The sequence below is a fragment of the Epinephelus moara genome, chromosome 4, assembly GCF_006386435.1.
Source record: "Epinephelus moara isolate mb chromosome 4, YSFRI_EMoa_1.0, whole genome shotgun sequence".
NCBI lineage: Eukaryota > Metazoa > Chordata > Actinopteri > Perciformes > Serranidae > Epinephelus > Epinephelus moara.
In genome coordinates this window covers 24,461,073-24,486,585 of record NC_065509.1, presented here as the reverse complement: position 1 = coordinate 24,486,585, position 25,513 = coordinate 24,461,073, and the positions used below count along the sequence as shown (strand labels likewise).

Here is a 25,513-nt window from a genome sequence, read left to right as displayed (position 1 = left end):
TTCAACCCACAATCGGTGGGATTCGCCTTTCGTTTCTGCTGCTGGTTGAAATATGTAGGCTGCTCGCACAGCGTGCTGAATGATTTAAGCCTATTTTGCTCGCTCAAAACTATTTTTAGTCGCAAATGCGAGTGCCGTGACGGACGGATCGCCACACTACCGACATTTTATTCCGCCCGTCACGGCACGTCCTTTGATTGCGTTATCAAAACGCCGCTATTATTCGGCCTTGCTTTTAACTTATTCCACCGAATACCGAATGTGTGTTTTTTTGCAATATTCGGCCGAATATATTCGGTTACCGAATATTCGGTGCATCCCTAGTTAATCCACAGAAATTCAAATTTAATAGCTCATTATTTTGAGAAATATGCTTATTCCCTTTCTTTTTTGAGTTTTTATGATTTCCTTCACTTATTGAGACTATCAACAAAACCTGATTTTGTCTTGTGCAAGATATATGATATATACAGTAAGAATATGGCGGCTGCCGGTGAGAATATTTTTCCAATACAGCACGTTCCCTGGACAGGACGACATAAAGGAGTCATCTTCAAAATCAGACAATACAGTTTCAATCAGTAGCATAAATCACATTTATTATTATTATCACCATGTAGCATTATGAAAGATATAGGGACACCCCCTTGACGGTAAAGCATCACTGGGTTATCACTGACATGCGTGAATACTTATCTGCTGTCACAGCAGATGTTGCGATATAAGATTAGAGGAACGTCTATTTTTTTTTATTTATTTACCCTTTTTTTAACTAGGAAGATCCCATTGAGATTAACAACCTCTAAAGTAATAACCTACATTATTGTGAATTTGTGTACATTTTTGAGAAGCTCAGAATATAAAGTCATTGTCTACTAGTGGTCCTGTGGACCTCAGTGATGTCCCCCTGACAGAAGACGGCAGCGACCACCGAGCCTCAGAGAGCAAGGGATGAGAACAGGCCAGTGGGCGAGCAGACAGGTGTCTGATCTGTGCAGAGCACCAGGACAAAAGCCCTGACACTCTGGTTGGTTTCTGTGCCATGAGAAATGGTTTCAAAATAAGCAGAATCACGTGATGACACTTTTCATGATTTCAACATGGAACTGTAAACAGTGTGGCATTGCAGAGGAAAATGATAAGATGCGTCCCTTAAATGCATCTACAGTGAATTTACTGCATCCTTTCGAAGTTTAATGTGTCAAAGACGCAGGTCCTGCACCTAGCAGCACCACTGCATTTAGTACAACCCTCTTTTCTTGACTGTTGGTGTTCCCCAGTTCTTCCGGGCTGTGGGTAATAATCGGGCTACAACATTTGTTTCTTCCTCTTTGTTTAATGTTTACCAACACCGCAAGACAGTACTAACACATCCCAACTTAGGGGTACAGCAACTTCTCTTCACTGTCGAGCACCAGGCCCTCCCTATCTCTTGTGTATCACTCAGACCTGTCCCCAAAGAGCAAGGGCAGGTAGGAACCAATTAGCTCATAACTGAGGGAACAGAATGACTCCACTTAAACACCGCCCATGAAAATACAAATGAAACAAAGTGCTATAAATGACAATGAAATAATAATTAACCAGTAACTTAATAAAATATAAATAATGTACCCATTAATGAATAACACAGTAACTTCAGTAGTAAAAATAACCCAAAAATATAATGTGTGCAGTAATTATGGTTACAACTGTTAACAGTTACAGGGGCCATTATTCTGCAATGAGTATATTTATTCTGAATACTTTAAGCACTTGCTATTATACATGCATACTTAACATTGCTTAAGTCACATTTTCAATGCAGGACTTTGACTTGAGCATTTTTACAGTGTGGTATTAGTAGCCTACTTTAACTTTAGTGAAGGATCTGAAAACTTCCCCTACCAGTGCCTGCCAGTGATCACTGAGCTATAAATGTGCTTATATCATTACATGAAAGTGGAAAAGCTGATCAAAATAAGCAATCTGTTGCATTTTTAGGGGCACTCTTCAGTACCACGTACTGTAGTGCTGCATATATTTGTCTATTGCTGTGCAATACATTCAAGCACTGGTACATCAAAAGCCTGTTGGAACCAAAAAAGGCTAGTCTTTGCCTTACAGTGTATGTCAGTTGGCTTTAATCCATTTGAAAGAATTGTACATCACAAGACTGTATTTTCAAAAAGACACTAAGAAAGCTTTAGTTGCCAATACAAAGTCTACTTTATGATAATGAAGCTTTGTATTCTTGGAGTGGGTGGCACACCTCTCCCTCTCTTCCCTTTGGTTCTCTATCACTGTCCGGCAAAAACTCAGTTATCTTGATCATACTCTCTCTTTTTACCAACTTTGCAGGAACAAAGCAGTTCTTTATTCTCTTAAGGGGATTGAGATGTGCTGTCAGAGACTCTGATGCTATAAACCTCCAATATAATGGTTACCTGATGCACGAGCTCTATTGTTAAAAAAACATTCACACAAAGCGCAGTAAATGATACTCGCTAAATGGAAAGGCAATGTACGACTAACTCAAAGGAGACACATCAATTGAGTCAGAATGTGTTACTTTTTAGCAGCTGTACATCCGACCAGAAGCACTCATAGCTTGAAGTGTGCTTAGTGTCGCTGCCAATTTTGAAATGAATACCCTCTCTTAGCGTCCGATACTAACATTAGCAGGCAATTGGCTTGAGTAAATGGGAAAGTGGATAAACATTATCTATCACTTTATGCAAACATAAACAGTCTGTTCACATTACTGCTAAAATATTTAACAAGATTACAGCTCATCTCGGAGTAATACCTTTGAATATTCAAAAGAGGCACCACCAGGCAAAAACGACACCTAATAATTTAAATCAAAGTGTTCACTTCAGCTACTGCTGTGACTTTGAATGGCACTTGTTTCTGAGCGGTCAATGTCAGGTAAACAAAAGGAAATTAATGTGATGAATGGTCAGGTTGATTTTAGCAGCACATGATTTCCTCTAAAAACGAAACCTTTGGTTGCTCTCCAGGATTTGATTAAACTTGGCTGACCTGTGTGCATACTAATGTGATGAAGTGCCCCAAAGTGTCCAGGCGTGATTGCAATATGTATTTTGATTGCCATTACTTTCAACAGACAGTCCTTTAAAACTGAAGGGGGGGAAGTTGTGTTTGACTCATATTTATGTGATGTTCGGTGGAGTTGCTCTTAAAATGGTACTGAGACCATTTTGGAAGCAAAGGATTTGAATCAGCACCGAGTGCCCAGGGAAACAAAACAAATGGTCCTAATTCTAACAAATTGTTGCAACGCCAGTGGGCTTCTTCCCAGCGGTTCTTTTATAAATTGGGACATAATGCGGCGGTAAGTCAAAGCACCCCTCATTTTTTATGGGACAAACTCGATGATCTGTGTGCTGAGTGTGGGCTGGAAGACACACACACAAGTGCACTCAGACTCTGTCAGGCGCATACAGACACTACACCTGCAGAATTGTAGGCCGAGCTAGCTGGCGATAGTGGGAGGGGATATAAATGGCCCATAGCGGAACCATTCCCAGCGGGCTGATAGCGATAGTCAAGCAAGTTCAAGGTATAATCTCTGTTGGCCCATGAGGGGGACTAATGAGTGACTGGAAGAAGGGGGAGGAAGATGATTATACTTTACATACTAACCTTGGCAACTGGGCCTGTCCTTTAATGACGGCATAATTCAGCGTTCACCTTGGGAGACTGCCACGGGTTTTGGTTTATGAGGTCACCCGGGTAACCTCAATCATTCAAGTGCATGCTCTGTCTTTGCTTCAGTGACTTCCCTCAACACACACACAGGCACAAAGGCACACACACACGCTGCCCCTGTGTTACAGATAGGCTGCCTGCCACCACCGGCGGCAGAACAGGTCAGATCACAATCTTCCTTTACTATCCCTCCCTGTTTGAGATCCTTGTGCCGGGGCTGACTTGCAGTTATGAGTGGATTGATAGATGTGCATATAACTCAGGATTAATCTCCCGGTTTCAGTAACAAGGCAGAGTATTGACTTCAATAAATGGATTGTATATATAAACCATAAAATAACACTGTTGCTTTAGTGTCGTTGCAATTCCACGCGACAACTTGATCATTTTGTCATCCTGTGACACTGTTTTGCTTTCCTTAAAAAATTGATGTTTGATAGAAGAAAAAAAAAAAGTATTGTGCATGCAAAAGCTCTATGACTATGAATAAACACACTAATTTATTTACTGGATTTATTGCTATGCCAGTAATCATTCTGTCACTGTTGTCACCTTTTCAGAAGTTGTCTTCGTGCAGATGGAGAAGTCTTCGCGCGCCGTAGAAAACCAGGCAATCCTTTGTTCAATAGAGTGGTTATAACTGAGCCGCAGCATAATGACGCCGTAAATCTAAAGATTTCAATATTCTGCTTTCAAAATGCTACTTTTAAATCTTTATGCTGTGATTTGTTTATTCCTGCTGCCGCAGTGATTTTACTGTTATTTTACTTACTTTTAGAGATGCCATTTTTCTGCTGCTAAATCTCTACCCTCAACCATCACTAATTGATACTAGATCTTATTACATATTGATCAAAAACAGGCTGTGCCACGTCCGAGAACATCGTCTAATTAGATGATGTATATTTCATATGGCTCTTTTGCAATACAATACAACACGCTGATGTATTAGAATATCCATTATTCATGCAGAACGCCAATACATTTGACATATTTATTTTTCAGTCTGCTTTGGCTGCCAAGCTATTTCAGAAGATGCATGCATTTGACACTAATTTTTGGATGCATTGTGCGGGTGGGGCAAAGTGGCTCTCTTGTCTACATTATTAAAGGCCTCAGATGTGTTTTTCTTGTTTTCAGCTGATGGAAATATATTATCATGAAGCTGTGGAGAGCTGGAGCAGCACAGAAATGTATTAACAGCTCCTGACTTGCTCTGGTGCAAAGTACAGGATGAGTATGCTTGACTCTACAAATATTGCCTGTGCTCCCCGTGTATACAGGAGAAGAGGCGAAGCTTGTGTGTCTGTGTGGTGATCAGAGCAGGGTTTATATTTCAAGTGTGTGAAATCATCATTCGCACTTGTTATGTTAACTCTGTTAAGAGCACAGAGCTTCACATGACCGCGGGGTTAAAATGTAAGGGAAATGTTGAGAAAAGAACAACACGCATCTAATGGGAGTCGTAAAATGAGGATTTAACAAATACATTTTGTCAGCTAACAAAGCAGTTTTCAGATGGCGAAAAATGTCCTGCAGTAGTTGTCGATATTTTTTAAGCTGCATAAGGCATTTTTTAATGTAAAAAGACAAAGTGAGGCTGCATTAGAGAAGACAGTTCCATCCCTCACTAATTGAAAAAACATCGATTTGGCCTATATTTGCCCAGATGAAATTCTGATGCTGCAATGAGTATTTCTTAGCAACCAAAACTGTGCAGAGACAGACAGGACCTAGCAAATGTCTTTTTCCACAAAGCTAGTGAAATAATAAACATCTTGTTTGTAGTTAGGTGACGTCATCTTACAGATTTTGTAAATGAAGTTATTATCTTCAGCTGCAATTTGGAGCCACATAGAAACACAGTTACAGAGTGTAGCTTTTACTCTTACGATGGAAATGTGGGACCATAAATCAAGACCAACGGGATGCATCATGACAATCCATAAAAATTATCCTGACAGTATTTTTTGACAATGAACATACTGTACAATGACAGTGAATTTGGGAATAATTTACAGCTATTCTATCACTCAATCTCCTGCCATCTCAATTACACTCAGTACTTAGTCTTGTCAGATTTAGCCATGCAGAGTCTCTTTAATGACGACTTTCAGCTCCTCTTTAGAATTTACGGAGAGCTTTGATGTGAGTTGCCAACTCAGACTGCATTCAAGCACCTGTCACTTTTCCACATTCGTAAAAGAGGGGAGATGGAGAAACATACAGGCAGAGAGAGAGACCAGCAGGTGTGTGCTAAGCCAAGCAATGTACTGTAGCCAGACACAAGCCAGAAAACGTATACGGCCTGCCATTGACAGGGACGTTGTCATCATTATTGGGCGAGTGCTACTTCTCAACCAAAAGTCCCACTTTTATTTGGCCAAGGTTTGGGCAAAACAGTGGAATTGATCTGGAATTGATCAAAACGCCTGCACGGCTCTCTCATCTAAAGGGGATTTCATTGATCTGCCAAAGTCCTTCTCTATAATTGCTTCAGTGAAGTGTAGGAACAGCAGTTTCAGGTGGGTAGGTATCACAGGAAAGAACACAGCTTGGACAATTTACAGATCCTTAAAGTAAAAAGACCACCTCATCTCCCCCACCACCGCCGCCACCACCACCCACCGCAGCCCAGACTCCATCCCTTACAACTGCATCGACAAACCCAGTGATCTACTGAAAAGAGGAAAAAACCTGATTACCACAGCCAGCAGGACTCTTGATGTATAAAACTTTATTTGTGAGTTATTTTTTTCAAACCAAACATCAAATTATATATTCTGATAAAGCTGTAAAACAGCCGAATCTTGTTAATCCATATTATCGGCTCATCTCTCTGTATCTTGATGTATGCATGCAAGCTTATGTCAGCCGATAGGTTTTATGTAACTAGACTGCCACCTAGTGAATGATCTTAAAAGGTCCCCCCTCTGGTTTCCACATGAAAGGCGGCTGATAGATAGATGCAGCTGCTTTGAGCAAGGTGTCTAAGCTTGTCTTCTGTGGTCCCTTTTGATAGCAGCACATTTAGGCTGTTGCCAGCAGTAACACAGATAAATGAATTGTAGGTTCATAAAAATCACTAGAATCCAATCAGTTATTGCTTGGCTGCTTTGTTGGACATTTTAGATATGAAGAATAAAAAAAAATAAAACTGGAAAGTGTTCTGATATAAAGTGGAATATGTGTCTGTCATTTGAGTCTCGTCATAATGTAAGCTAAAGACGCAGAAAACTGTGTTTAATAAACAAGATGCTGTTTCAACACCAATTAGAAGTGCAGTCTACCCATCTGTCATCCTCAGCATCGAACTTTCTCTTCCTCCCCTTTTCACTCTCCCTCCCTCCTCCCCCCATCCTTCCAAGGAAAAGGCAAAAGTACACTTTCCATTAGTCCAATCCACAGCCTGTGGAAGAGTTGTCTAATGTAAAAAGCAAAGGCAGTGGCTTCAGAGAAATTGAAATTACTCAGCACAGCTTTTATTAGGTACATAAACCACAGTGAGTTGGCTTCCTGGTGCATCTGACAGAGACTCATAATAATTGTCAAAACACAAAAAGGAGGGACTCGCTGGGTATGTGAGAGAAGAAAATGTACATGAGCAGGATGGAGGAATAACATCAGAAAGGTCAGAGACCCTTTGTCTACCAGTAAAAAAACTGTTACCCCTCCACTGAAGCAGAGCCGTCTCATCTTGCCTCAGAACAGAAAATACATACACAGTTTGTACAAACTAAGTTAGTCCAACTTTTTTTTTTCATATCCGAAAAAGCCAGAAAATCAAAAAGCAAGAGAAATGTGAGCGAGACATTGTGAGGATTTTTGTTTCCAGCCTGTCACTGGCTCTTGGCAGTCCAAACAGAGATTTTGTGTTTTGTGGCCAGCATTTGAGCTTAACTTGACAAGAACTAAGAGAAATAAATAATATGTAGGTGGCTTTAACAAGGAATGAAACAGTTGTCAGTTAGTTTTGATGAATTTGGATAATTTTTGTGTCTCTTATTCATAATCAGGAGCCATCAGATTTGGATCGCGTTTATCTGACTGTACATTATGTCTCCCAAATATGCAGAAAGCGCTCCCCATCTCGTAGAACTGAGTAATGACTAGCCTGGGTAAGTATTGTTAAGGGACTGTTACAGCAAACCCAATGAATTGCACAGCAGGGGCTAATTGAGAGAGAGAGACTGAGGCATGATTGTTGCATTCTCCAGAGATGGTTTTGTCTGAGGCCAGGCGAAGGGGAATGTCGCCTTATCTCTGCTGTGATTACCATGCGTCAAAAACAGATTACACTCCTAAGTATTACTAGGTTACAGACATTATTTATTAAAAAGCAACATTGCTTGGCAACTGGATTACTCTCTTAAGATTAATCAGACTTCCTTTTTCATTCACAATTCATTTCAGATTCTAAAAAGGGATCTTAATAATAGATGAGCTATAGAACAACAGAAAGAAACCGAGAAAATAACATTTAACTGTCATGCCGGTTCTGGTTTTTAATGTTGTGCTGCAGTGGTGGGGTATTTCTGCAGGCTTAAATCAATTAAAGTGCTTTAAAGGATGAATTAGCCAGCATTTTACTGTAAGCATATATTCTGGCAATCTATTGAACAATGGCATTTGTATAGACATAATTTAATGAACATCTGGTTTTCTGAGGATGCCTAATGATTTCACATTCATCTTCCTCTAAATGGCTAAAGTGCACGCAATTACGTTTTTAATTAGCTGTGAATATGTTTCTGTCAATTGGAGTGATTCATCTCTTACACATGAAACGTATCACGTGATTTCAGAAAGGGTGTACTGGTATTTCAGAACAAGTGTTCGTCTTCTGGGTTAAAAGTTCTGTCATTAGAATATAGGTCTCTCTGAAAAAACTGCTTTAATAATCCTTGATATTGCTTTGTTCTCCCGTCTGCAAGAGGAGACAACTGGATTATCTTAAAGCAATATTCGTTCTTTCTCCCAATTCACAACATAAAAAAATGTAATGACAGGAACACAGATATATTTAATCACTGGGCTCCCCAGCCCAGCCGTTAAACCTTGCCGTCTGCCGCTCAAAGCGAATCAAGAAAATCTCTAGGTCCCTAATGAATACTGTTTGGCACTTCCCAGCCTGCGAGACCTTTTGGACTCCTCAATGCGGTGCTGACAGTCATTTCTTCTGGACCGATCACTAATTCCTCATTAGAAATGATGAGCTTCTTCATCACCTCTCTTTGGAAAAGGTTAGGCCTGGGCCCAGAGGAGAGGTGGGGAGTCCTTCACTCTGGGCCTGACGGAAGCTTCACAGGCCTGCAGCTATTGATTGGGGGCTTCAGGTTGCCTCTCCACCAATGTAGGGGTCTGCACTGCAGCATACTAAGCTGATGTGTAATCAATGACTCATACCACAGCCGGCCTCTGTGCACAGACCCGTCAAATTATACAGTAGCCATCCAATATCTGACATAGTGTGTTTTTAAAACTGCCTTCCGGAAGAATGACGCACACAGTGCACACACACCAACGCACACAGGTAAATACACTTTGGAGCGCACACAAGCTGAACGGTATACAAGGATGTGCATACATGTGCAAAACCTCTCAGACACTCACAAACAACCCATATACACACACACACACACACACACACACACACACACACACGCTCACTCACTCAGGCACGCACAAACAACCACTGGGTCCTGCAGGGCTACTTTGATTTTTCTCCCTCTGTCCAGATGAAATGTTTATCATCTCAAATACTGTGTGAAAAAAAAAAAAAAAATATACAAGTTATAAAACCCAATCCTTCTTAGAAACGGTTGCCTTTGGAGTCTAGCAAGCACCAGCTGTGAGACGTGGCCTATCCGTGCACTTGGCCTGGCAGCAGCTCCAACGTGCCCTCCTCCTCTTCATGGGGCTTAATGATATGCACAAGCACACTCCGGGGCCAGCTTCCCAGAGCATTTAATCCACAGAGATATGATACTATGCTGGATGTTGTGTCATCCATCACAATCTCTCTCCTCTTCCTTTTTTTTCCTTCCCTCTATACCATCATACCGTGCTCACATTGTTTGATTAGGTGCTCTGTTATCTATCTATCTATCTATCTATCTATCTATCTATCTGTCCAGCTGATCGCCTCATCTATCTGCTGTTAATTGATGGAGTAATCCCACTCCGTTTAAAGTTCAAATTAAAGTCTTTGCCAAAAAAGTGTTTTTTGTTGTTTTACTTTGCTGCTGTCTTTGGTGCCAAGTGCTCACTGCTATGGTGTTGCTGAACTAAGCTGCCTGGAGATATCCTCTCAATCAAACAGTGTGTTTAGCTTTGTTGCATCTTTTTACTTTGATTTCCCATTTATATAGTTTGAGCGCCTGTATGTGGTGTTCCTTTTCTCGTCTGCTCAACCTTAAGTCGGCATCACTGCTCATTATAGCAGCTTAGTTCTTTCTTGTGTTCAGTTTTTCTTACTGTCTCCTCCAAACAATTGTTGTTTCAGTTGATGGAAATGCAAATCATCGCCCTCTATATGCACTACAGTTTCTTTCTCTTCTTGGAGTAGACCTTTGTGTTTAGAGCAGAACATGTAAAAGCTTTCACGCTCTCTTATATTTTGTACTGATAACGACTACGAAGAGACACATTTGTTTTTATGAAAATGTCAGAGATTATTACTTTATGTCGAAGCAAAAGCTTTGAGCTATTCCTTGTGTAAATCACAAAAACTGCATTAGAGCTTCACTGGGAAAATGTTGTTGCATTTATCAATATAAATTCTGCAGATCAATACTGTTAAGTCAACACATGCCCATCAACACAATCCTTTATCCATTACATGCTCCATTACATTGTCCCTACGGTTTCCCGACAAGCCATTAGGTAACAAAATCTCGCGAAGGAAACCCAGTCTCTCACATGGCAGGGCGGTCAGTTCGGAGCCTTCATCACGATATGTTTCCCTGCCTTCCTCTGGGTTTTACTGCGTAGTATGGAAGACAAATGGATAGCCATTAGTAGTGTATTAATTACATGTAGAGAATTACTTTGCTCATCAATCACGCAATTTCTCCCTCCACTTGTCAAGTGTAATTTGGTGACACAATGAACAAAACCTGGTAGGCCTGTTCTGTTCTGATCTGTGCTGTTAACAGCCCGTGTGGTGTTGACAGACTGGAACACTGAATGCATCTGCCTCATGTTTCTTCTACAGAAGCACACCGCCGCGCCACCCCGCTGAGCAAAGGTTCACAAAAACACCTCAAATAGAACTGACGCAAATTATCATGTCAAGATAGATTAATTGCAAAGATCGCTGAGAGACTAATGATTACCATTGTCAGAATGCATAGATGCTCAGACACAGCAGTAGAACCACTTTTTAGTCGGCATCATATACAATTATCTGTTCTTCTCTGCAAGAATGAATGTCAAAGTAGCAACGCGTCTAAATCCAAATACCACAAATGATTAGAACGTTTAGACTTTGAGCCGTCATTACGGAATAATGGGATGTTGGTGGGTAAGTATTTCAGAGCCCTTTTTATTTTCGACTGAACTACTCACAAAATGATTTGCAGCAGTATACGTTCCCTTTTTGGAGCACATGTGCAGCTGGTGATGTAATGCATCATTTGGTACAAACAAGCAAAGACACTGGTGACAAATACACTGCATATATGAATGTAACTAGGTGAAAACCACCTCGTCATGTAGGGGCGGAGGAAAAATTCAGTCTTTGATGCATCAAGATTTTGTCTTAAAAAGATTCTGTTTAATGCAGAAAATTATCAAAAATTTAAACTCAATTCGACGTTATGATCAGCTGTAACAATTTCATAAGACTGGGCTGTACATTATTTAAGGCTGAACCAACTGGATGGTGAAATGTAACGGACGTAAAAACGTGCGTCATGCGTCTAAACCCACATCATCCATGCGTCTAAAAATTGCATCGTACCCCTCTGAATAGGAATCCAATTGAATTGCGAAGTGCCCTGAGATTCCAGCTACGGAAACGTGTTGCATTCACAAATAAAAAAAGCCCTGTTTTTCTGAGCAATTTATTTATTTTTCTGGTGTGTTTTTTTCTGTTTTTCTGAGTAATGTTTTCCCTGTTTTTTGTGGTAATTTTTTCTGTTTTTCAGGGTATTTTTTTTTTTAATTTATTTATTTTTTGTGGTAATTTTTTGCTGTTTTTCGTGGTAATTTTTTTTCCTGAACGAGGAGACAAGATACTTAAAAATCTCGCAAGAAGCTCCCACCTGGCTTCTGCAAGTGACCCCTGCATCCATGGTGACTCCTGCTCATGGATGTATTTTGCATCCGTGCTCCTGTTCCGAGACAATTTCAACTACGGGATCAATAAGGGTAAGGCACGTAATTAGTTTTGAAACTAATCTAGTTTCTAAACTAAACTAACTACTTTAGGTTTTGAAAAAAACTACCTGACAACTGAAATCATGCCCATACACGTTTGTCAGCTAACGTTGTTAAAACCTATTACTAACCTAACCTGTTACATTGAGCGATAGGCCTACACTAGAAGGATGCAGTTGAAAACATAGCTAGATTATCATACCCTGTGTGTAACTAATTACGTGCCTTACCCTTATTGATTCCGTAGTTGAAATTGTCTAAGAGCAGGAGCACGGATGCAAGATACATCAATGAGCAGGAGTCACCATGGATGCAGGGGTCACTTGCAGGTGCCAGGTGGGAGCTTCTTACGAGATTTTTAAGTATCTTGTCTCCTCGTTCAGGAAAAAAAAACAAAAACATGAAAAACAGAAAAAAAATACCACAGTAAACAGGGGAAAAAATACTCAGAAAAACAGGGCTTTTTTTTAATTTGTCAAGTGAATGCAATAAGCTTCCGTATCCAGCCCCTATAGGTATGTGCTCATAGTTTAACATTGCACAAAGATGCATTTTACAGTGATTCACATTGTAAATAAAGCTATTAGTGATATTCTGTACGTTGAAAAGGAGCAAATGGAGATGAAGAAATGCAGTAGAGTGATTTGTAAACCAGAATGTGGACTGGGCCAAAGTGCCTTTAGCTCAACAAAGAAGGAATGCTCTACATATTTTATACATTCAGTGTATAACCTTGTGTGCAAAAGATTACACTATATTTAAACCACATTTTGACCTATATATTATTATTCTGTAGCTTTAATAATTGCACTATTTCTTTCCAGCACACCAATAATTGCATCATTTTTATGTATACGCTTACATTTAGCCTTTGCAGAATAGTAAGCAGAATATTGGATTGTCTCTGCAGAGGCATGAGTAACTCTGGTGTAGGCCCTGAGGCACGGGTATGACAACAGAGGTAAGAACAAACATTTTTACCTCCTCTGAGCCTCTGCACTGCATCCTTGGCCAGTTTAGTGCGTACAGGGCCCCCTGCAAATACACCGTGTGATACCATTGACACAGATTATGGATTTTACCTTCTTAAAAATATGCTATGTGGGAGCGTGGAAATGTCAGGGAAGGCACCCAGGCTCTGAGATTTACTGGGAATTTATAGATCACCAAATGTTGCTCTCTAAGGAGAAAGAGAGGGAAAGTCCATGTAGGAGGCTCGTCAGAATGCAACCACTGTTTCCCATTTCACCCCGAGCAAGAACCGATATCTGGCAAATTTGCATATACATGCATTTGCACAGATCCAATCAAACGTCAAGGTGCCGACACAATTCCAGGATTCAAAGCGGAATACCAACCAGTGTTTCAGCTGTAACTAATACCCACAGCCCAAGGAAGTGGAGGGGAGGGCGCTTTATCTTTGGAGCAGATAACATTTAAACCACAGAGGGGTTTTACGGCAGACGGCATATAGCTGCACAGGTCAGGTCACTTGTTCTTGTTACAGCTGGAGTGTGTCAAGCAAGTGGAATGGATTAAGGGTGGACAAGCTATGCTGTCATGTATCACTCAGTTCAGCGGGGCATCTGTTTATGTATATTGCTGGATAATTATTCATAAAGAAAGCATCACGTGCCTCAACAGTATATGTCTGATAAACGGGATCTTAGCACATTTTCATGGTGGATGTGTGACCAATTTCGGATCAAATCAAGGTTAGCTGGTAAAGCTTATGGCCGTATTGAGATAAGAAGTTGTGCTTACATCAACACTTGTATCTGTGAATCTCTGCATAGAAAATCTCAAAACGTGTGCAGCTCATTTTGTGGTCTTGTGTGGTTTAAAAGACGTCTTTCTAGGTTTTATTGGCGTACATCAGCAGCCAGTGACCGCATACTGTAAAACCAAAATGCAGCGCTTGTTAAAATCATATCAAATCAAAGTGTAATGATTGTTCAAAATCTTTTTTTGCACTGAAATACAGTTAATGAAAGTGGAGAAACACAGTGGAGGAAGGGAAATGGAACAGAGGTGAGTGAAAGAATATATTAAGCCTTGAATGGAGAGATGGAGGAAAAATATTCCTTATTCGCAGCCTTCAGAATGTGTTATTAGGGAATGATTTCAACAGGCTCTTAGTAGCTCTCATTAGATGGTGTATCAAACCAGAACAAAACTCACTTCTCCTAACTATGTGGAGGAAGTGGATTGGAAAATTAAATGGGGAGAGGAGAGTGAGGGAGCAGTCTCTGCCACGCTCTTGTCACCGTGCCCCTGCTCCCACTAACAAGTCCGCTCAGTCGACTCGCGCTGAAAGTCATTCACATGGTCTTTAATTTCACTTCATTGATTGGAATTTAAAGCCCCGGAATATAGCAAGGAAGACATTAAGATTATCTATTCCCTAAACCATGCACCGAACATTTGTTTTTAAATTGCGGTACAGTATGGCTGAAACCTTGTCTTTTGAGTTTGCAGCCCTAAAACTTCAGAAACTTTGCAAACTGAGTGCGCACTCGCTGCTGGTTACTATATGAGTGCCTGCAGTTTCTAAAGGAGAATATATTTATATACTGCATGCTGTAGATCAATAAAAGTAACATTTCATTAATCTTGACATGCTGTTCCTGCTTGATGCCAGATGCTGGGGACACAAGCTGTCGAAACAATAGACATGCTCTTCAGTGCTTGCTTTCCCCTTCCCCGTTTTTCTTTGTTTGCACTTCCAAAGACAGCATTACATCTGTCAGCAAGATATGATTTACATAAACATCAAACTATTCTTCTGAGTATCTGTCAGGGAAACTCTTGAGACTTGCAAAATATTAGCATTTCAAGGTTGCATTTACACTATGTTCATATCTGTTTTGCATATACTATTTTTGTGTATTTTTAATTTACAGTTATACGGTTGCTTATGTCTCTGACCAGAGCCAAAGTGTTGGGATTTTAAGCATGGAATTATTTGGTGGTAAAATAACAACATTGTCAGTTTTGAAACTGTAAAACAAACAAATGCCGGCTTAAATGCTAGATAGAGACAGTCCATAACTCGGCATCTTGTGTATAAGCTGCAAAAAAAAACATTCCAAATCATGCAGTATCCAGCTGGTGATAAGAAAATCAATCGAGAAAAAGAAATATAAACAGTATTCCAATTCACTTCACTCTGCAACTGCATGCAATCACATCTTGAAATGGAAATTACACCTTGAACAAGTGCATGGCTATTTTATGGATTACTTTTGCCACTGATTGTATACCACTCATGTAGTAAGACAGCTTCTGCATGATGGAATTGCTGTTAACGACAACTGTATGGAAATGTCATGATGTTTGTCTGTGGTATGTATTTTGAGTGTACGCTTGTGTTGGTTTTGTGTAGACGTGTGCATGCACGTGTCAGCGCCTGTGATGATGTGTGGGCACAGAGTGTCACCTCTGAAAGAGACAAAAGTGGCACTCTTGGTGCCATTTGCATGATTAGTTGTTATTGCTAAACAGAGCTGAGCACTGGTCTGGAATTACAGTTGTACCGAGAGAAGCAAATGACCAGCTTGATGGATTTTTTATTTTATTTTTTTACACCTAAGAAAAAAATCTCAATAACATGCCTTGTATTTCTGTAAACAGCTAATCTGTGCCTATTTAGAAAAGCTTAGTTGTTGTGGGGGTTTTGTGTGTGTGTGTGTGTGTGTGTGGTTATCCAGAGCACCTTCAATATTCCTTAATCATTGTTCTATTTGCCCTTATATACGTTGGCCGACAAGGACAAATGCGCTACAATGGCCCATTTCCATTAGGAGAGACATGTCGAAGCTTCAGAAACGAAGCCAATATAAAAACACATACAAAAATCACAAACAAATACAAAAGAAAACGAGCTGCAAATAAAAAACATGCTGCAGAAAGCCACAACAAATACATCAACTGAAAAAAAAAACAAAAACCCAGAAACAATCTAAAGTCGAAAAACACACAAACCCCCATAATAAAAGCAACAGAAAAACACTGCACATTCAACTAGCTGTGTGTTCCAATACCCACACTACCATACTATATACGCCAGAGAAAGATTTAGTATGTCCCAATACATACACAAACAACAACAAACAAACGGACATAACTATAAAAATAACGACAGAAAGATGTAATTTCACTGTTGCAAATACAATATGTTAGAATCTACAATCTGTGCAGTTATAACTTTAAAGTTAGACTACACACATTGCAAAGTAACAACAGCAGATCTCTCCAGGTTGATCTCCATCTCTTGCAAACTTGGTAAGCGGCATTTCTTTTATCTCCACGGTAACGGATATAAAAGCAAGGGCGTTATGTTATGAGAAAGTAGTATGTCCTGATTGTGTGCATACTGCATGCAACAATGAGTACTTTTTAAGAACAGCATCAGTACCTAATAAGTAAAAAGAAAAAGTAAGCGATTTGTAATGCACCCGAACACAACAGAAGATTCCAGGCCTCTAGGGGGAGCACTGAGTGGAACAGCTTGATTTTTGACCCGAGAAAGAGAAAGACCAAACAAGAGAGTGTTTGTTTTTCAAGTGGAAAGAAAAGTGGAGTAAAGGGTGACATAAAACAGTATATACACGTATGGCCTTTCTTACATTTAGCCTTAGATTTTTACAGTATTACAAAGAGCTACAGGGTTAGTGTCATGCACATGCTCTTCCACTTAGCGCTCCCCCTAGTGGCCTGGATATCTTCCGTTGTGTCGACTGGATATGCAGTGTCTTTCTGTTGTATTTGTTTTTGGGGTTTGTGTCTTTTACACTGTTTCTGTTAGGGATGCAAGATATGGGATTTTTGCCGATATCCGATATGCCAATATGCAACAACTCATTTGACAGATAACTGATACCGATATCAATATATCCACTCTTTTCCCTAACTTATTTTAGTGATCATTAAGTCTCTTCTGTAGTGGAATTAACATCATATCATGCATGCATGCGCTTATCCTGATGGGCCACCAGCAGATGGAGACGTGAAATACAATACTTTTAAATGTATGTAAGATTCATTCATTGTGCAAATTAAGAAAAAGCATGTGTCCCAATTCTGATAATTCATTTTAAAGTCAATATTGGGTCAAGAAAGAAAAAAGATTCCCGCACACTGTTGCCAAACTTAATTTTAATTTAATTTAATATTTAATGGGACAAGGCAGCTACGTTTCGGTCATTACAACCTTCGTCAGGCAGAGTTGCTAATCTGCCTGACGAAGTTCTTTTCCTACGCACCTGTTCAGGAGACTCTTCAAAAGATGTGCATGAGCCAGGTTTTTTTTTTTACTTTTTTTTTTTTTGAAAGTCAATATTGGCCAATAAGGATGACATAGCAATATTATCAGCATGTTCGCCGATTACAATATTTCATTTTAAAGCCAATATCGGCCAATATTTATGGCATGCCAAAATTATTGTGCATCCAGAGTTTCTGTGTTTGCAGCAGGTTTACTGTTAATGTATTTGCTTTGCCTTTCTGCAGCCCTTTACATTCATTTGTTTTCATGTGTTCTTGAATTGTCAGTGTTTCTAAAGCTGCAGCACCTTCCTCCTGATGCTCCTGATAGCATGCTTGCCCTTGACAGCCACCGTACTTATACCCCAACTTTCCTCTTTCTCTCCTGTGTCAACTAAAAAAGCCGTTCTGCACAAAGGTTGGAGGACTTACACATCACACCAGTAATAGCTAAGACCCAAGCAGGCCTCCTCTTGGACCTACAATATGTGGTCTCCTGAACTTATATCTCAAACATTATACCTCAAGTACTGTATACATCAATATTGCCTTTATATGTGGTATTTTACTTTGCTCCAGTGGAAGGATCGATACTCTATGAATTTTTAAACGCATCTTAGCTCCGGGGATAGCCTGTAACCTGTGGCACTGACAATCTCATTTGTGCCTTCAGTCCTCCTCAAAGCTCTGAGCTAAGTTTGAAGTACCTAACTTATCTTGACGAGACACAGGTAGATGATCCTTGGTGTGCCCAGTAATATCTGAATTTTAATGTGAAACACCATTCAAATTCTTAGACATTTAAGACATTATTTTATTTCAAACTGACCATTTTTCTCCTGACTGCATTGTTGGTTTAAAACAAATGGCGTTCTGTAGGTGGGAAAATCTACACATTTAAATTCCCTTAGTCTGCGCCGTGTTTAGACTAACACTTAGGTGCCAGTGATGGATCTGCAAAGGAAGCCTTGCTCCTCTGTCAGTAACAGAAAATTGGTGGAGCAGAGGGCTTGATTCAGTTTTACACTGTTCCATTTTAGTTACATGAGAAGTTTTGCAGAATGGGGTATTGTTTTTAATGACGGGCTCGAGGTTAACTCCTCTGTTGACTCGTTTCCATTGCTGACCAGCGCACATGTGCCTTAAAATAAAGTGTATCTGGTGTAACAGTTCACAGACAGCAACTGGCATGCCTGTGATGTATTTTCGACTAACACCAACTTACACAGACTACATAATTGGCTGCTTTGCATTTTCTGGATGTGTTCGACTTTTTTCTATTTCGAGCTGACATCCTCAGCTGGCTTTTTTTGGTTGAGTTTTTTAAAATGCTGAACATGTGCGAAGAACATTGCTCTCAACTCTAAACATTGCATCGGCTGCAGTGGAAGTGTTCAACTAAGCTGTGTGACCTTTGATAACTGGGATTCACTCCTCTGAACTGACATGTGCCATTATTTACTGCTGCTGTGAATTAACTTCAGTTCAGTTCAGCTCTGAAAGATGCAACAAAGAAATGAGACTTTAGATTGTTTTAATCATATTGTAAATCTTTTATTGTGGGTATAATCAGAATTTTTAAGATCAGCTTTACTCTGAGAGAATTTTAAAAGTATTTGAGACTAAAACAGCGTTTTTCACCAAAAGAAAATGTCAAGAGCATTAAATTATTATACTACATACGTCTGAATGTGTAGCCAAGTTCATCTCAAGGCGCCCTGTGTGAATGTAAATATAAAGATATAGTTCATTTAATAAGTTCATTTAAAAATATAATTCAGTTGCTGTAATTTTTAATGGAAAAGCCCTCAAGCTATCTCCAGGCATTGGCAGGTGAACCTGTCCATTTTCTTGGAATTAAGGCCAAGAGCTTTTTGCCCCTGATTTCAAAAGCTATGGGGCAGGAGTTAGAGATGAGTGATTTAAATATTACTGATGTTGTGCCCAAGTCGAGAGTTAAGCTCCAGCACAGCTCGGTGCTGAATACGAATAATTTTGCCTTGATATGGATTTTGGTGCCATTTAAAGGAAACATCAACACAGGAAGTCTGTTTTGTGGTGTCGGGCCACTGAGAGATAGAGAAGGAGTTCCTAAGTAGCTGAAAGACTGAATTTGAAAAAGGCTTATTTTTGAGGGCTGCAACTGAAAACTTTTTTACACAAAAGACTGACAAAAGCTGGTTTGGCACAGACGGAGTATTACAGAACTGATGCCTACAAACATATACTGTAATTTATGGACTAAAATATGAAAAACTGGAAGTGTTGTCTATTAATAAAGGTTAGAATATATAAGACATTTATTTTTGGAATCTGCTCTCGTCAGTAGATTACAGACCTGACTGGATCACCGCAGGCACAGATATTTCTCCCTTTAAGTATTTGGATTAGATTATGTACATGCTGATAACAGTTAGGGATGGGCATTAGTAACTTCCATATTCGAGTACAGGCATTAAATTATTATGAAATAAAAATAGGAATGTAAATTGGCCAAGAACGGAGAGCTAGTGCAAATTGAAATTAATTTATTAAACAGCCAGGCCTCATTTTGCCTATTAAACCTTAAATTCCAAGTTAACATGAGAAAAATCAGCAAACTTTCTGCTGCTTCCCTTGCATAGGTTAGATGCAGCACTGTAGGACAGTCTCCGGAGTCTGGAGCCGCCCTCCACCTGGTCAGTTCAACATCTACCTGGTTAAAATGAGCTTACACAGCAGCAGCCGTTTAAAGGTCCCGACAAACTCACATAAACGCACATAAACGTCTCGACTCTGCCATTAAACCTGTTAATAACAGTTAGGAAATGTTAGCCATGTAACGCTAAGACTTAGCCCTGTCACTGTGTGTGGGTCTGTTCCAACTGCTCCTTGGTGCGGAGCTCGCACTCGCGCAGCAGTACTAGACAAATAGAGAAAGAGTGACAGCGGGGCATGGATATGTTGAGCAAAGCAATAACTTTACTTAACCCACTGTAATTAGAGGTTGACCGATAGTGGATTATCAATGGCCGATATAATAACAACAGTTTGGAGCTGGAAAAAGCCGATAGCCGATTAATCTGCAGATAACACCTGCACCTAATAGTCACCTAATAGTTCTTTAGATTATAAGTAATTAATTTCACACAGAAAGCACATATTGCTATTCTATAACCAGCAACCGTATTATGCCCCTAATAAAGAAGTAAAGCTGTTCTATATTGGTTTAGTTAAATCATACAAATTATCTACAGCACACATTACTTGTATTTGCATGTGAAATACCCCGTGCAAAAGCCTTACGGACGTACCAACATCACAGCCTCTATCGGAGCCCTGTTCCACCATTAACGATAGTTTATATAAAGTTCTATCAGCGCCGATTTATCAGCCAAACCGATGAATCTGTCGACCGATTTCATTAGTAAAAATATATCGAAGTCATGTTCATATGTGGGAGGTTGGGCAGCAATTACTGTATATGTTGAACAAGCACTGACACCAAAATAAAGTACTCGAGTACTCATGCCCATCCCTAATATCAGTATATGTCTTTAAAGACTTATATAGGTACGATGTCTATACTTATGCTCTATTGTCTTTGAATCACTGATCTATTGTTTTCAATTCATAATAAATTTGTGCTCCTTTTTTGTTGTCAAAATTAAACTAAAATCAGATTTCCAATACACAAAAACCTCTTTAGAAGATGACTGTGTTTAAAACCAGTGCACAGACATCATGGTCAAGGAGTCTTCCATCTGAAGTTCAGTACTTCGATATGGGGACAATGGATGGCATTGGTGCAGTCAAAAATAGGATCCACTTCTCAGAATTTGATGCAGTCTGAAATGACACATGATTTCTAGTCCTTATCATCAGCTCAACCTTTCTTAAGTTTCCTCGGCAGAGAGAGGTAATACACGTTGGGATGGGTTGGACTGTAATCCCTGTGGATACAGTGAATCTACATTGGCAAAAGGACAATAGTAATGATATTCACCTAATCTCCCTTGACAGATTCAGGACATGCTTTTCATTAACACAAAAGTGGATAAGAGAGCAATAAGCACTGTTTCAGAGTTTACCTAAATCCTTTAAAGCTAACTGAGATTCACATTCTGGTGTCGCCTGTCTCTGTCTGCTTGGGCTTAAGCCAATGCAGGTACCATATTTACAGAGCTCTTTAACATACTTTTTCAGCTGCATTTTTCAAGGTGTGACTACAAACAATAGCAGGGACACAGTTAATTTCACAGCTGGCCATGTGAACTTCAGAAATAATGAAGGCACATTTGAGAAGATGCTGTGCCTCTATTTTGTACTGTAATGAGTGACATTCAGTATGAATGGAAAAAAAGGTTATTATAAAATCTGTACTGTTTAGACGCTGCCGAAAGCTCCCCTATTTCAAAAGAATTTCATGTTTCCTAATGTGCTTAATATCTTTATAAAAGCGTCTCTATATAATCTAACTGCACATGCAGTTTAAGTGTTAAATCCCAAAGCATTATAAACATATTGAGATAAAAACAGTAATGAGCCGATGATCTCATCAGATTATGATCTTATTCAGTTTAATTAAAATACACAGGTTGCAGTGTGTAAAGCGTGTCTACTTTGTCAACAACATCCTTTATTGTCTGAAAAAGAAGCATCAGATTGTGCTGTCAATTATTTCTGTTAAGAACAGGTGTTTTATAAATGCTGGCTATGTCATTTGATAAAGAAACTTCGCATGTCTCGAGGTTTGGAGGAAATAATCGGCAAGAATCTGAAAAAGACTATTTTTGTCTTTCTTATGTGAAGAGAAAGAGTGTCAGTGGAGCTTCCATTCAGATTGCAAAGGAGGTAAGAAGAGGGAGGATAGCACTTATTTTTCTTTTTAATTAGCTTCATCTGAGGAATTATCCAGCACTAATATAATGGCTCGATTCATCTCCCACACCATCTGGTGTGAGAGCGGTGTACCTCTGGAGCTGATTGCTTTCCCCCGGTGCTGTGTCGGGGTAATAGGCTGTTCAAAGGCTGCTCTGGGCTCGGACAGCTGAGCAGAGGTGGGGCAGGAGCAGCTGGCCTTGGCGCCATCACCTGCTGCCTGTCAGAAGGCTTCCGAATATGGTCCATCCATGCCCTAAGTGTATGTATCTATGTGTGCGTATGTGTGTGCTGGTGTACATGTGCAACATACTTGAGAGTCAACTTTAAGCAGAGCACGGATTTCATCCTCGTCCTGAAGAAGGCTGGAGTGAGGGAGGAAGAGAGAGACAGCATGTCATTAAGACTCTTGTGAACATCTGGGAGAGGTGAGACAGGTGACAAATAAGCAGTAGTGTCTGGAGATGATACCAGCACTTCAGTTAGTTTGCACTTCTGCACCTCATGTCAAATGACACAGCCAAGAAGACATATAATTTGCTGTATATAAATTGCTTTTTGGTAAACTGTTCACAAGCCTGGCTCTCTGTAGTAATTCAAACACTTGAGCTGTATCTCAACATCCGCACTTTTTTTCCTTTTTTCTTTTTTTAAATCTTGTCATTGTCACTGAAGTTTTGGCTCAAATACTATATTTGTCGCGATGGCGGGGCTTCATTTGACAGTTTGACAACATCTGGTTTGCCCTGCGTCCTTCCAGCCTGTCCCACAGTGCAGTGCGCCCACAGCGTCTCCGCATCGCTGACACCTGTTGACTTTGACCTGTTTTCCATCAACAAACTTGTGGAGTAAACCTCATTTACCACAGCTTAGAGGAGGATGAAGGCTGGCAACTTAACTGCTCTGGTTCAGTGTTAAAGGTACACTATGCAGGGTTTGTATGGACTCATATAAAAGTAACTCCACTCAATCATAACTTATGACCCACTGGAGGTGTGTGACTGTGTATTTATCTGCAGAGACCCTATCCTCTGCCTCTATTTTCATGTTTTCATGTTATTTTACTAAGGTCAGGGAGTTCCCTGACACAGCACCCAGGTGAGGGCAGGACTATATGAAAGGCAGCTACCTGGTAACAGACTGTAAGCAGCACGCATCCAAGAGGAACCTATGAAAATCGAAAACACAGCACCACAAAAAAACTTGGTAAATATAAAGAGGTGATCGCAAAGCAGAGTAAATCTGCGCCTGGCTTTCACTTTTGCAGACGATACTCTTTATAAACTGTAAAGTGAAGGGTAAGTGTGTTATAAAACCCTCCAACACGAGCCTGCATCGATGTTGACTTACTGACCATGTGCACTGCCGTATTGTGTTCATCATGCAAGATGCTCCTTACAAATTAAGTTCCGTGTAACTGCATTACACTCCTTAAGCTGCTCAAACTAAGACAGACAGTAAATATCATCATACAGACCCTCACACCTTAATGCTACGTTGTACTAAGGATCAAATACATCCTTCTGTAGTCTCTAGAAAACAGTAGTCTTGTTTATTTTATTGTAAAGTGTTGCAGCAACTATTGCAAAAACCGAGAAGCTTATAAAAATCAGGGTGAAAAAAACGAGATGTTTACAAAAGAAAAACAAAAGAAATGCCACCAAAGAAGCTTATGATTAATTTTTTTCCCCACATTTATGTATGTTAGTTATTGATTTACTTAGCCTACTTATTTATCCTTGTATTTATTTATCTTAGTGACAAAAAATAACATACAAAAATTCAAGTAAATAGCAGCACATGGCCTACAGATCACATACAAGTGACACGAATACATATGAAGCACATTTAATGGGACTAAGCTTTATCCATGGTAACAATGACAGTTCCTTTAATCGCCGCAGAGAGGGAAGTTTGTCCCAAAGCTTGTCACTGTATTTATACCCTACACCTTAATGAAGGGTGCTTCATTCAGCTGTGAAGGTGACTACAAACAGAGTTACACTCCATGACGGAGTGGGAGTCCAGTTTGGCAAAGGCCCTGTGACAAAATGCTCCTGCTTTTCACTTGATTTATTACCTCAGTAAACATTTTCTAAAGCGGTTTATGGTCTAAATCACTAGTTTTGAGTCTTTATCCAACAGCATGTTCATTTTGTAAATTATGGTCCCATTTAAAGTAAAATAACAATAAAGTAGGGTATGCTTTAGGGTGTCGCTACCTTGTGATTGGGTTCTCAGTGAGATCCACCACAGCTCCACCCTGTCATCCGAATATGGTCACTTCTGGATCCAACACACCAAGATGGCGATGGCCAAAATGCCCAACTTGTGGCTTCAAAACTGTAGTCCACAAACAAAGGCATGATGTCACAGTGGCTATGTCCACTCCTTTTACACAGTCTATGGTGGAGACCACCATAGAGACCAAAGCAAAGTGAATACTGAAATTAAATCTGCCAAGTTGTCTGAAACATGATTCTAAATGAATGCTAATGTTGCTACACGTCTGCTGGATGTTCAAACAGGTAAACTGTTTGCTAACCCATTTGTCATATCAACTTCATAAGTATCATTTCAGTGTTGAGTTTATAGATTGTTGTGCTGCCTCCAATGGCCAAAAATGCATGTTTAAGTAACAGTTAAAGTTTTTGAGAACTTCTTCAAACATGCTAGTTATTAGCCCTCATACAAGGACACTCTGGGAGTCTTAGTCCAGTGGTTCCCCATTAGTCTAGCCACGGGGTCCAGATGGCTCCTTAGTCATTAGTTCCAAAAGTTCAATATAGTCATAGCCATACTTGCGTTTGACTAGGTTGTCGAGCTAGTTTGCTGTCTTTGTTAGTAGCTGTGGTCAGCCACTGTACTTCAAAATTAAGGTGCTTTATACAAACATTTTACGACCCTTCGACCGCAACCCACCAGTTGGGAACCACTGTCTTAGGCTATGTTAAATGATGTCAGGGATGTTTTGTCAAAACATTTCCTCACAGTCCCAAAATGTCTTCTGTCATAACATTAAGCACGACGTCTAAATCAACTTGGTGAAAACTGCAGAGTAGTTTTAGGAAACAGCATGCCAAAATAAAGATGATTTCACTGGCTCACTGACTGTGCTGATAACAGCAGCTAATATTAGCTCGCCAAAATGAATCGTAGACACTCACTTTCAGAGAAGCTCTGATGCCGACACTTTTGGGACTCTCAAGCCTCTGCCTTCCTCTTTCTGTGCAACTGTCAGCTGTTTGGGTTGCCATCTACTGCGACCCTGTTGAAACAAGAACAGGTGCTT

General features: G+C 39.9%; 1 long non-coding RNA gene across 2 annotated transcripts in view; it reads right to left on the bottom strand.

Annotated features, from left to right (window-relative positions):
- The window catches only part of LOC126389376 (uncharacterized), an 85,222-nt gene that overhangs the window by 46,023 nt on the left and 13,686 nt on the right, over nucleotides 1–25,513 (bottom strand). For both annotated transcript variants that reach the window (XR_007569855.1, XR_007569854.1), the window contains exons 2-4: nucleotides 25,389–25,489; nucleotides 24,444–24,564; nucleotides 22,535–22,586 (exon numbers count right to left, since the gene is read on the bottom strand). This is a non-coding gene — a long non-coding RNA (uncharacterized LOC126389376). The remainder of the gene's footprint in view (nucleotides 1–22,534; nucleotides 22,587–24,443; nucleotides 24,565–25,388; nucleotides 25,490–25,513) is intronic.